The sequence below is a fragment of the Capra hircus genome, chromosome 15 (assembly GCF_001704415.2).
Source record: "Capra hircus breed San Clemente chromosome 15, ASM170441v1, whole genome shotgun sequence".
Lineage (NCBI taxonomy): Eukaryota > Metazoa > Chordata > Mammalia > Artiodactyla > Bovidae > Capra > Capra hircus.
The window spans coordinates 36,446,314-36,458,683 of record NC_030822.1 but is presented as its reverse complement, the minus strand read 5'-3'; positions in this window follow the sequence as shown (position 1 = coordinate 36,458,683).

Below are 12,370 nucleotides of genomic sequence, written 5' to 3'. Positions count from 1 at the left end.
AGTTTCAGGCACCCTATCAGAGCTAATAGCTTGAATCTATTTGTCACTTTCACTATATAATCTTTAATCTTTGAGTGTATTTAATATGCACTGTATATGACAATATATTCCTTGAAATTAGAGAGCAACAGTAAATACTAACATATGTAAAATGGTTTTGTTAACCCTTTACACAAGGTAATCTATTTTATTCTCAAAATGCATCCATGAGTTAGTTACTGTTAGATACTTGATTTTAAATATCAGGAAAGTGAAGCATACACAGAGAGATTTAAATAAGTTACCTGAAATTGTGTACCTAATAAATATCAAAACCATTATTTGAACCCAAAGAATCTAGCTTTTAAGCACTATGTTAAGTAATATATGAATCTATGATCATAGCTCTCAGAGAGACTTTTGTTAACATTGGTGTCTCGATCAAGTAATTCAGTACATAAGATTTGTAAATGTGATGAAAAGACATGATGGTGTGGCAGTGATGGTGATGGTAGTGCTCTTTGCAATTATATTGTGTTATTGGTGATCAGCTACCATTGATAATAACAATAATTTTGAGCATTTCTCAGTTCTCATCCATGTTTGAAAGTAAAAAAAGTAAAAGTGTTAGTCAGTCAGTTGTGTCCAAATCTTTGTAACCCCATGGACTGTAGCCCACCAGGCTTCTCTGTCCATGGAATTCTCCAGGCAAGAATACTGCAGTAGGCAGCTATTTCTTTCTCCAGGGGATCTTCCTGACCCAGGGATTGAGCCCAGGTCTCCTGCATTGCAAGCAGATTCTTTACTGTCTGAGCTACCAGGAAAACCCTTCAAGGACTATAAGAGCTTATTTCTTATTACAGGAATGGGATCAGTAGTTTCACGAGGGATGAAAGAATCAGTATTAACGTAACTTTTGCAGTTGATATGTATCTCTTGAAACACTCCCTTTTGGGCTCTTGGATTCTTGTGGCCTTTCATGCTATATATGACTATTATCAGCAAACTAAGAGAATAGCATTACAACAGTAAATGCTTGAGCTGAAGTCCTCAATACATCAATACAACATGTTGTTACATACTATGCTGCTGCTAAGTCGCTTCAGTCGTGTCCGACTCTGTGCGACCCCATAGACGGCAGTCCACTAGGCTCCCCCGTCCCTGGGTTCTCCAGGCAAGAACACTGGAGTGGGTTGCCATTTCCTTCTCCAATGCATGAAAGTGAAAAGTGAAAATGAATTCACTCAGTTGTGTCCAAATCAACGACCCCATGGACTGCAGCCTACCAGGCTCCTCCATCCATGGGATTTCCCAGGCAAGAGTACTGAAGTGGGGTGCCGTTACTATAGGTGAAAACAAACACAAATTTTCCAAGGCAAATGCAAGTCTTATATATTATTATGGGACATGCTGACTAAGAAAGAAAATATGGAATACCAAGAAGAATTCTATAAAATTGATCAAACTGAGGTTAAAATATGAAAACAATAATCAGAAAAAGCTATTACGACTCCACATTTTGTTCACTTAAAGTTGGAGTCTAAAATTTGTCTCCTTTATATTCTAAGCTCCTTGAATATATTATTCAACATTCCTGTATTAATCTTTCTTATCTATTGCTTTTGAAATGTTACTCTACTGTTTAGTAATTCTTGATTTGTATTAAATAGTATCTACTCATCCTAGTCTTTTTTAAAACTTTTTATTTTATACTGGAGTATAGTTGATTAATATAGTGCTACCCTCAGGTGTACAGCAAAGTGATACAGCCACACATGTACATGTATCCATTCTTTCACAAGCTCCCTTCCAACCTAGTTTGCCACATAATATTGAACAGAGTTCCCTGTGCATTTATTTATTATTTTAAAATCACTCTACCATTCATGAAGCTCAATAATGTCTGACATTTTTGCCACCTGAACCAAATCAACTTTATTTTTACTGATCTCCAACATGAAACATCCATTCTGATATTAGTCCCTGCGGCACCCTCAATAACTACAATATACTCATCTTTCTTAACTTCATTCATTCATTATTTCTTGTGCCCCTATTTCTTGCCAAGCTCTGTGGTAGACTACAGTGGACAACAACTACCAAAAAAACACATTCTTCCTTCTAATAGCTCAGAGATGAGTGAGGAAGATAAAGGCACAATTGCCTCCAGCGTTAAGTGTGATGATATGAATAAAGGGTTCTTTGGAAACAAATAATAGTTAGACCTAAGATGATCAGAGAAAATATTCCAGTAGAAGTAGCATTTAGGCTAACACTTGCAGGAATTAGGTAGATGAAAATGGTGGACAGTAATAAAGATCAGGGCTTGCAAACATGAAAAAGGGCAAGAGTCACGAGAGATACCAACACACTGAAAACCTGAAAGATGACTAACACAAAGTGACATAATGAAGAAAGGGTCACAAGAGGAGGCAGATTCATGTTCACCAACCCAAATTTTACTAATTTGTAAATTCCTCTTACCATATAGGTTTGTGGATATACAGTAAGTTCTACAGAGGTATTTTCAATCTCTGCAAGTACTAGATCTTCAGCTTGTTGCATTTTTATCAGGCAAAAGGCAGTCACTTACTCAGTGAAGCAGGGACAAGGGGCATTGTCTTTTAATATTCAGCCTCGACCAGAGCACCTGTTCATTTTGAATGACAGATGGCAGTTTGTGCTTGACTCTGAGTATATTGCGAGCTTCTCTAGTGCAGAAATTAACCTTATTCATCCTTGAAGCTATAATACCAGCCTCAGCACTTGACAGTGCAGATAGATACTTGACTGTCTGTTTCCCAGGTTTAAGCTAGTTTACTGCAAAGAACTGCTTTTTCACTTTTCCCCCGTTAGGTTGCATTTCTTGTCTTATCACAGTAAATGAGACTATAAGATCTGTAGAAGAATTTCCCCAATATATTTTCCCAGTTGCTTCTATTTCACACACTCAGGTTTACTATCTTCTAATAAATAGCGTAATCAGCCTTTTAAAACAGCCTCACTGGCAATTGGATAAGTGGCAAAATATTGGGAAAGTACATGATCTTGTGAGGCAAATATTCATCTTGAGACTACAGCATTATCAGTAGTTAAGTTTGTAGCTTTTGCAGCAAATTAGAATTTTGGTTTCTTTGAGCTTCAGTTTCCTCATCTGTTGAAAGTAGATCATAATATCTACTTCCAAATTTGATATGAAGGTTAAATGAAAATGGATATATGTGAAGACATCTGGTACAGCATTTAACACATACTAGAGGAGAAGGAAATGGCAACCCACCCCAGTGTTCCTGCCTGGAGAATCCCAGGGACAGGGGAGCCTGGTGGGCTGCCATCTATGGGGTCGCACAGAGTCGGACACGACTGAAGTGACTTAGAAGCAGCAGCAGCAGAGGAGAAGGGGACAACAGAGGATGAGATGGTTGGATGGCATCACTGACTCGATGGACGTGAGTCTGAGTGAACTCCGGGAGTTGGTGATGGACAGGGAGGCCTGGCGTGCTGCGATTCATGGGGTCGCAAAGAGTCGGACACGACTGAGCGACTGAACTGAACTGAACTGAACTTATTCTACATTATCCAACAAAATACAAGGCACAGGATTGCTCATAATATCTTTAAAACTCAACTGGAACTGTAAATCATCTATGACAGTTTTTCTGTTTCTTCCAGCTTCCTGCTTGTGCTGACTTGTCTCCACACCTATCAGGAAGAAATGACTCTAGTTGTGTGTAACTTGTGTTCAGAGTGATGACATCTTGGTTGTAACACTTTTTAGACTCTATCTTATTCTGATAATGATTCAAATATACATCTTATTTAAAACACTAGATTATAAGTTTCTTTATGTCTCACAGTTACTAAAAGTTACTATCATGCATTCAGTGATCAATAGATATATGAGGGATAAATCCCTGTCTGAATGTCAGACTTCCAGCTGATAGCCACAGTGCCCATAACTTCCACATTTTTTGGCTTAGTTCCAATTTTTAAACATTCTGTTCTCTCCAACTCCTCTAATTTTTAGATTGAAGCAAACATAATGTCTTTCTTCATACCCATTTCAATATTTTCTAACATGTTAAGGCTGGAAAGCTTAAAATTACAGACCTCAGGTTTTTATTACTATTTAGGTTCCTGTATGGGCATCCGGTCCCATCACTTCATGGGAAATAGATGGGGAAACAGTAGAAACAGTGTCAAACTTTATTTTTTGGGCTCCCAAATCACTGCAGATGGTGATTGCAGCCATGAAATTAAAAGATGCTTACTCCTTGGAAGAAAAGTTATGACCAACCTAGATAGCATATTCAAAAGCAGAGACATTACTTTGCCGACTAAGGTCCGTCTAGTCAAGGCTATGGTTTTTCCAGTAGTCATGTATGGATGTGAGAGTTGGACTGTGAAGAAGGCTGAGTGCCGAAGAATTGATGCTTTTGAACTGTGGTGTTGGAGAAGACAATTGAGAGTCCCTTGGACTGCAAGGAGATCCAACCAGTCCATTCTGAAGGAGATCGGCCCTGGGTATTCTTTGGAAGGAATGATGCTAAAGCTGAAGCTCCAGTACTTTGGCCACCTCATGTGAAGAGTGTACTCATTGGAAAAGACTCTGATGCTGGGAGGGATTGGGGGCAGGAGAAGAAGGGGACGACCCAGGATGAGATGGCTGGATGGCATCACTGACTCGATGGACGTGAGTCTGAGTGAACTCCAGGAGTTGGTGATGGACAGGGAGGCCTGGTGTGCTGCGATTCATGGGGTCGCAAAGAGACACGACTGAGCAACTGAACTGAACTGAACTGAACTGATGGTGCATTTATATAACACTTTGATTCTCACATAAATCACAGGCAGAAGGAGTCAGTGTGTGGGACATTCATTTAGCTGGTGTGGCTTATGGCCAAAGTTCTGCAGGCAACAGATTTGGTTCATGAGCCACAGAGAGGAAGCAGCAGCAACAGCAACAGTTTTCTGTATTGTGTCTGAGACAAGGTGGTTGTGGAGGCTCAAAGTTGTTTCTGGGGTTCATCCTAAACTTCTGAACTCCAGCCTTCTCAATAACTTTACAACAATCAAATTCTCTTTCTGTTTAAGCTACCTAAGATAAATTTGATTACCTGTAAGACAACATTGACTGATACAATCACTCCCTGGGGAAATTTATTTATTATGAACCTTCATTTTCTTGTTTGGAAATTAGGAATATTAGTAACATTTTATAGAGTTGTTGAAAGTGTTAAATTAGATAACATGTATGTGAAGTCTTTAGAACATGGCAGGCACACACAGATGATTAATGTTAGCTTCTACAGAGAGTTGTTGCTTTTTTGTATTCACAGATGTCTGTACAACCCTACTGATAGAAGTCCTTGCACTTTAAAAATAGAGATGTCCTTATTTGATTAACTGGGGTGTTTCAGGTTAAAAGAATTAAAATTTAGAATAATTCAAAGATTTATGGCTTGAGAGACTGAATAGATAACTTTACTATTTCCTGAAGTATCTGGAATTATCCTACAACTCCCTTGTATCAGCTTTTGATAAATCTGAATTAGTAAATCTGATGACTATTGAGAAGCAGAATTCTTTTTAAGCATACATGTAAAAATATGACATAAACCTATATTAAGTAAATAATATAAACACAGTAGTAAGTAAATACTTACCTATTGGATTTTATAATTATTTCACCTAGTTTTATTTTTACTATAGGGTAGTAATAAATTGATATACTATTTAAACTTTCTCTTTGTTTTTATAAAAATAAAATTTTAAAAATTTCTCTTTGTTCTGGTTCATGCATTTTAGCCCAGAAAATATGATCCCATGAATGCTTTATAGATGACACCAAAATTATACCTATCAATATACTTATGTTTGTTCATCTTGTCTCTAATAGAAAAGCATTTAACAGGAAGTTGACAAAATCTCCATATATTGGGCAGTAACTGTCATCTGCTGTCTCAACGCTTGCCATTTTCAAAGAGAGAAATATACAGAGGAGATATAGAAGGCAAATACACATTCTATCACATGTTGGATCTGTATTCTCAGTCTCCTAACTGGTGATCAGGCTGGACCAGACCTGAAACAAGGTCATTTCTTTTCTTTTTTAAAAAAAAACATTTATTTGCTTATTTGACCATGCAGGTCTTAGTTGCAGCTCATGGGATCTTCAATCTTCATTTGGCATGAGGGATCATTTTTAGTTGTAGCATGGAGGATCTATAGTTTTATCATGAGAACTCTTAATTGAGGCATGTGGGATCTAGTTCCCTGACCAGGGACTGAACCCAGGCCCCCTACATTGGAATCTCAGAGTCTTAGCAACAGGACCACTAGGGAAGTTTCCGTAAGGTCATTTCTTGTTTTACTGGTCTAATTCCTAGAGTCTGAATAGTCTGCAGCAGTCTCCTTGTACTTTCCCCCAGTGTGTGTATGTGTGTATCTGTGTGTGTCTATGTGTGTGTGTTTGTGTGTGTGTGTGTGCACGTGCAGTCTCTCAGTCATGTCCAACTCTTTGCGGCCCCCTGGTCCGTAGCCTTCTAGGCTCCTCTGTCTGTGGAATTTTCCAGACAAGAACTGGAGTGGATTGCCATTTCCTACTCCAGAGGATATTCCTGACCCAGGGAACCACCATCTAATCATGGCCCATAAGATCTTATCCTTCTAATGGTAACAGAGTCATGGAAAGGTTTAATGGAGACATGGAAACAGAAGGTTTTAATCTAAGGTTTAGGACAGAGGAGCCCTCAGCTGCCTGATCCACGTGCCTTTTGCCTTGTCTCTTGCTCTCCTTTGCTTTAGAACCTTGCTAATTTTCTTCTTGGATCTCTAAGAATGGATATTTCTCCCTCTACATCTCTTCCTCAGATTATCCTCAAAAACTAACATGAGACATGAAGGAGAACAATGTAAAACAATCCAAAAAGAAGAGCCAAGACAAAAGAAGCTAAAAGTTAAAGAGCCAAAATTACCTACTGGCTCAGTTGGTAAAGAAGCCACGTGCAATGCAGGAGACCCCGGTTTGATTCCTGGATCAGGAAGATCTGCTGGAGAAGGGATAGGGTACCCACTCCAGTATTCTTGGGCTTCCCTTGCGGCTCAGATGGTAAAGAATCTGCCTACAGTGTGAGAGACCTTGGTTCAATCCCTGAGTTGGGAAGATCCCCTGGAGAAGGGAAGGGCTTCCTGCTCCAGTATTCTGGCCTGGAGAATTCCATGAACTGTATAGTTCATGGGGTCGCAAAGAGTCAGATGTGATTGAGCAACTTAAAAAAAAAATTGCTTTACCAACCAAAACTTGATTCCCTAGCCCTGTGTGCAATTGTTTCTCTTGAATGTTCAGGGGGACTTATCTCTTGAGCGAGGTAAGTGGAGGTGGAGAGAAAGTTTTCTTTGGCACGTAGTGTGTACTGTTAACTCTGTTAAATACTCTTTTGGGTATTTTGATCCTCTCACCAGCACCCCCTTTGAATAATATTAATGCCTTAAAGTAATAGGTCATGAGTAATAGTTACTTCCCAGACAACCAGAGAGTAGAAGAAAACCAAGCTTTGGAACTAAGATTAGGATAAATCACCAGATTGATATTCCATAACTGTTACTATTCTGTTTCTCCAACTGATAATCACTCTGTCTAGTGGCCCTAGGAGGTCGCTAGGGAGATTTCTTTAACTTCTTCATTATTGCTCTTGAAAATCCTATAGCATTTGTGAACCAAATCCCCAAGGACGTGTCTTTTAAAGAACAGTTGCCTCTATTGAGCAGTTGGCTCATTGCGTCCAGCTCTACGTTCTGCCTGAATGATGTCTGTGGGAAGAGTCAACATATAAAACCAGCCCAAGTTCAGTGGCAGAGAAACAGAACAAGAGTAAGAAGAGGGGAGTAGGAAGAGGTACACATTGAATAGATACAGAGAAAAAGCATATAAAACAGAAAGAAAAAAATCTCTCCCACCTTGGGCTCTTACCATCCAAGAGGGTTATCTAATAGGCCCAGAAGTTACTTTCGAAGTTTGGACTTAAAAGTCTTGTCACATGTATGTATTAAGTTGATTTTGCCTTTTCTTTGAGTAAACAGAAGAAAAAATTTCCATTTCCTTAGTCCATCTGGACCCTAGTAACTTTCCCAAGTGAGGAGAATTACAAAGTCATGGAACTCTTGAGTTTCACAGAGAAGCAATTTTCGAGGATTTAGATTAGGTTATTCCAAAACTTCTCCTTTATTTCCCTTCCCTTTCCCCTTTTCCTTTTTATCCCCTAACTTCAAGCCCTTTCAGGTGAAGAAGCAAAGACTCACAGGGGTGGCACAGGTGATTTTCACCAAACACCTCTCTACTGGTCAGAGTGCTGGACAACTGAACCAAGATCTCCAAGCTAGACTCGACCAAGATGATCTACTTCACTTGCGTTCCTAAAGCAAAAAAACGGAGTGCACCATGGTGAGACATCTGATCTTAATAAACATCAAAAACTTATTTGCTTATTTAGCGACAACCATGCTTCAGGAACTAAGCTAGACATCTAGAGATAAAAAGATGACCAAGCTGAAAATAGTATAAGATTGGTATTTTCAAGGTGTTCATAAATCTAGTAGTGGTGATAAGTAAGCAAAATGATACATGTTACCATGATATGATGCTCTTTAGTTCAAAATGTTACAAAACCAGAGAGCTGGAGTGATGGGCAGGAGGTGGATAGCAAGGGGTGGTTAGGAATAGTTTGATAGGGAGGATTAATCTGAGTAGGCATTTACCAGGTAGCAAGATTTAGAACGAATTTCAGGTAGAAGATAGAGTATGTGCAACTACATGGAGTCTTGAAGGAGGATGTTGCCCTAAAACACATCAAATTCTTCAGTGGGGCTTGAGCTTGGATTGAGTAGCTGAGAAAGAATATTAAGAATGTGGGGGTCAGAGCCTGAGGCACTTGCTATGCAATGTAAGGAGTTCAGTTGTACTGTATGGTCACTGAAGGATTTGAACCGGAGAATCACTTGTTTATGTTTATATTTTAGTAAGATCACTTGGTCTGGAGGCAGGATACTATTTAGTAATGTGTTGTCTTATATAGGCAAAAGCCCCCGTATGTTCCCAGTCCTTTGGAGTCCAAGCCCACTTTATCTCTTCTGAAACCTGAACTTTTAATTTTCCTTTCCATCTACCTTCCCCCTGAATTGCACAAACCACCTCCCTCTATTTACAATATTCCTCTCGTTCTCATCTAACTTCTTCTTCCTTCTTGAGAAAATCTTTTTCCCATCTGTACTATCTTCTAAGTAATACACATCAATCCATTTCTTTGATTCAGTAGGTGAGTCCATCCTCCTTTCTGAGCCAACATTCTTTTCCTAACAAAGACTTTCAGCTAGGAAATGGTGACTCAGTGAAACATGCCAGGTCAGTGGCTGGATTAGAGGTCAATAAGAGTGGGGAGAGGTCACATTGATGTAGATACATATAAGGGCCAATGAGGGTTGGGGGAAAGATCATCATGAGTATTAGGATGTCTGGAATATTACATGGACTTAGGAGGCATGTTGCTTAAGACAAGAAAATTAGACAAACCAGATTTTGGAACTTTAGACTGATCTCTAAAAGTTCAGATGGAGTGGAAAGGCTAAATTCAAAAGTGAGGAATTTGTGCAAGAAAGACTTGATTGAAAAGGAAATCGATGTCAGTATGGTCAAGACAAGGGATCAGGAGAATGGGTGGTACAGAAAGTGGGAAAGAGCAGACTAGGGATGCACAAAATTGGGGACATTAACTGGGGGTGTGGCAGTGGGAAGAGAGGAGGGAAACAATAATTAAAGAAAGAGGAATGCTGCAGAGTAGAAAGAGTATAGACTTTGGAGGCCTACAGTGTTAGGTTATAATTCCATCTCCACCACTTTTTACTGTATGAATTTAGCCAAGATTTTTACCTAGTATCTGTAAGGGGGAACCAATAACATCTATTAGGTTGTTGTGAGAACTGAGTGAGATGAAGTATAGGAAAAGACTGAGTACAAATTCTGCCATATAACAGACACCCAGTAAAGGGTGAATATTTTTTTATTATTGGACAGGTTATACAGGCAAAGGCAAGGATGAGGAGTGAAGATGATAAAGGCCAAGTAGGAAAACTGCATAAGCATTCAGCAGGGAGAAAGTATAGGACAGTAGTCTCATGTGGGACTCATGTGTGCTCAGAATGGTGGGTGTATGCAGAGATCTTGGTCATGCCAGAGGCAATACTGTACTGGCTCAAAGTTTTAAGAATAAAATGTGGATCTTAAAAATCAAGGGAGTTCAAAGACCTAGAGATGATCATGCTAAGTGAAGTAAGCCGGTTCAGTTCTTGGGTTGGGAAGATTTCCTGGAGAAGGAAATGGCAATCCGCTCCAGTATTCTTGCCTGGAGAATCCCATGGACAGAGGAGCCTGGCAGTCCATGGGGTCGCAAGAGTCAGACATGACTTAGCGACTAAACTACTACTACTATTACTACTACTACTACTACTACTACTACTACAAAGACCTAGAGATGATCATGCTAAGTGAAGTAAGCCAGACAGAGAAAGATAAATATGATATTGTTTATATGTGGAATCTAAGGGAAAAAAGAATGATACAAATGACCTTATATACACAACAGAAATAGAGTCACAGACATAGAAAACAAATTTATGGTTACCAAAAGGGGGAGGGGAGGAAGGGATTAATTAGGAGTTTGGGATTAACATAGACACATTACTATATGTAAAATAGATAACCAACAAAGACCTACTGCACAGCACAGGAAACTATACTCAATATTTTGTAATAACCTATAAGGGGAATTAATCTGAAAAAATAGATATATATGTATATATAACTGAATCTTTTTGCTGCGGAGTGAATTATCAACTTGAAACGACCATTACACTGAAAATCTACTACACTTCAATAAAAAAAATAAATATTTACTATCTTTTTAAAAAAAATAAAGAGGGTTCAGGCTAATGTTAGAGAATATGTAATTGGAACTCATTTTGTTTTCCATATGATGTCAGTGAGACAGGAAGTACTCTGTCAGAAGCAAGGAGAAATACTCCATGACATCCCTTATATGCAGAATCTAAAAAAATGAATACAAATGAACATATTTACAAAGGAGAAACAGACTCACAGAGAACAAACTTATGGTTACCAGGGTGGAATGATGTGGGGAGGGGATAGCTAGGGAGTTTGGGATGGACGTGTACACATTGCTATATTTAAAATGGATAACCAACAGAACCTACTGTATATAGCGCAGGGAACTCTGCTCAATTATGTGGCAGCCTGCATGGGAGGAGAGTTTAGGGGAGAATAGATACATCTATATGTATGACTGAGCCCCTTCACTGTCCACCTGAAACTTATCAGAACATTGTTAATCAGTTGTATTCAAATATAAAATAAAAAGTTAAAAAAAGAGGTGCTTTGTCCGATGTTATAGGACTCAGTGTATCAGAAATGGGGAGAACTAGTAGAAAGCCATAGGAAACAGTGAGGAGTAACTGTCTACAACCTCATCTTCCAGTCTTGTCTTGATCCATTTCTTCCTTCCAGGCTATCAGTGCTTTCTAGTAAAAATGCAACTCATCCCATTACCAATGTTTTAATGCTTTATTCTGTGCCTTTGCATTTGCTTTTTGCTCTCTTTGGTATTTCTCCTTCCCTTCAAAATTCTACGATGTTTCATTTCAGTTAAAATGGCACTTCTTAATATCTTTCCAGGTTCTTTTAACAAAGAATTATTCTACCCTGGATTCCTAATACTCAGTATACTATAACGATGCTTATTGCATTATATTCTAATTTTCTGACCCCTTCTTTGTCTCCTTTACTAGACAGCTCCAATGTCTATTTGTCTTGGTGTTTTCAGTGCATGGAACTATTTGACCCATACTAGAGTTGAAGGTGTAGGGACTATGGTGAGAAGAGTCAGAGATTAAGAAACTAAGTAACCTTTTTAAGATGCGAAAAGCTGCATATTACCAAAGAGGTAGTAACAGTAGAAAGTAAAGGTAAGGCAAGAGAGGGCTTGACGGATGGTACAGAGTTCTGAAGCAGATACAAAAATATGATCAGCAAAGAAGGATTATATTTAGGAAGAAGAATAACTGACCATTCTTAAAAGTTGTCAGAAATGACTCAGATAAGAAGAACCTGCCAGAAGACTTCTTAAAACATCAGTAAGATTAGGTCAGCCAACTGCTCAGAACTTTCCAAAGTGGCTCCAATCCACACAGAGTAAAGGCCAACATGATTACAACTGCTTGAAAAGCCCATGGTGACCTGCTCATCATCACCTGTCCTTAATTCTCTGACTTCACTCCTCCCGCTCACTCTACTCCAACCGTACTACATCTGTTCTCTTTTTTC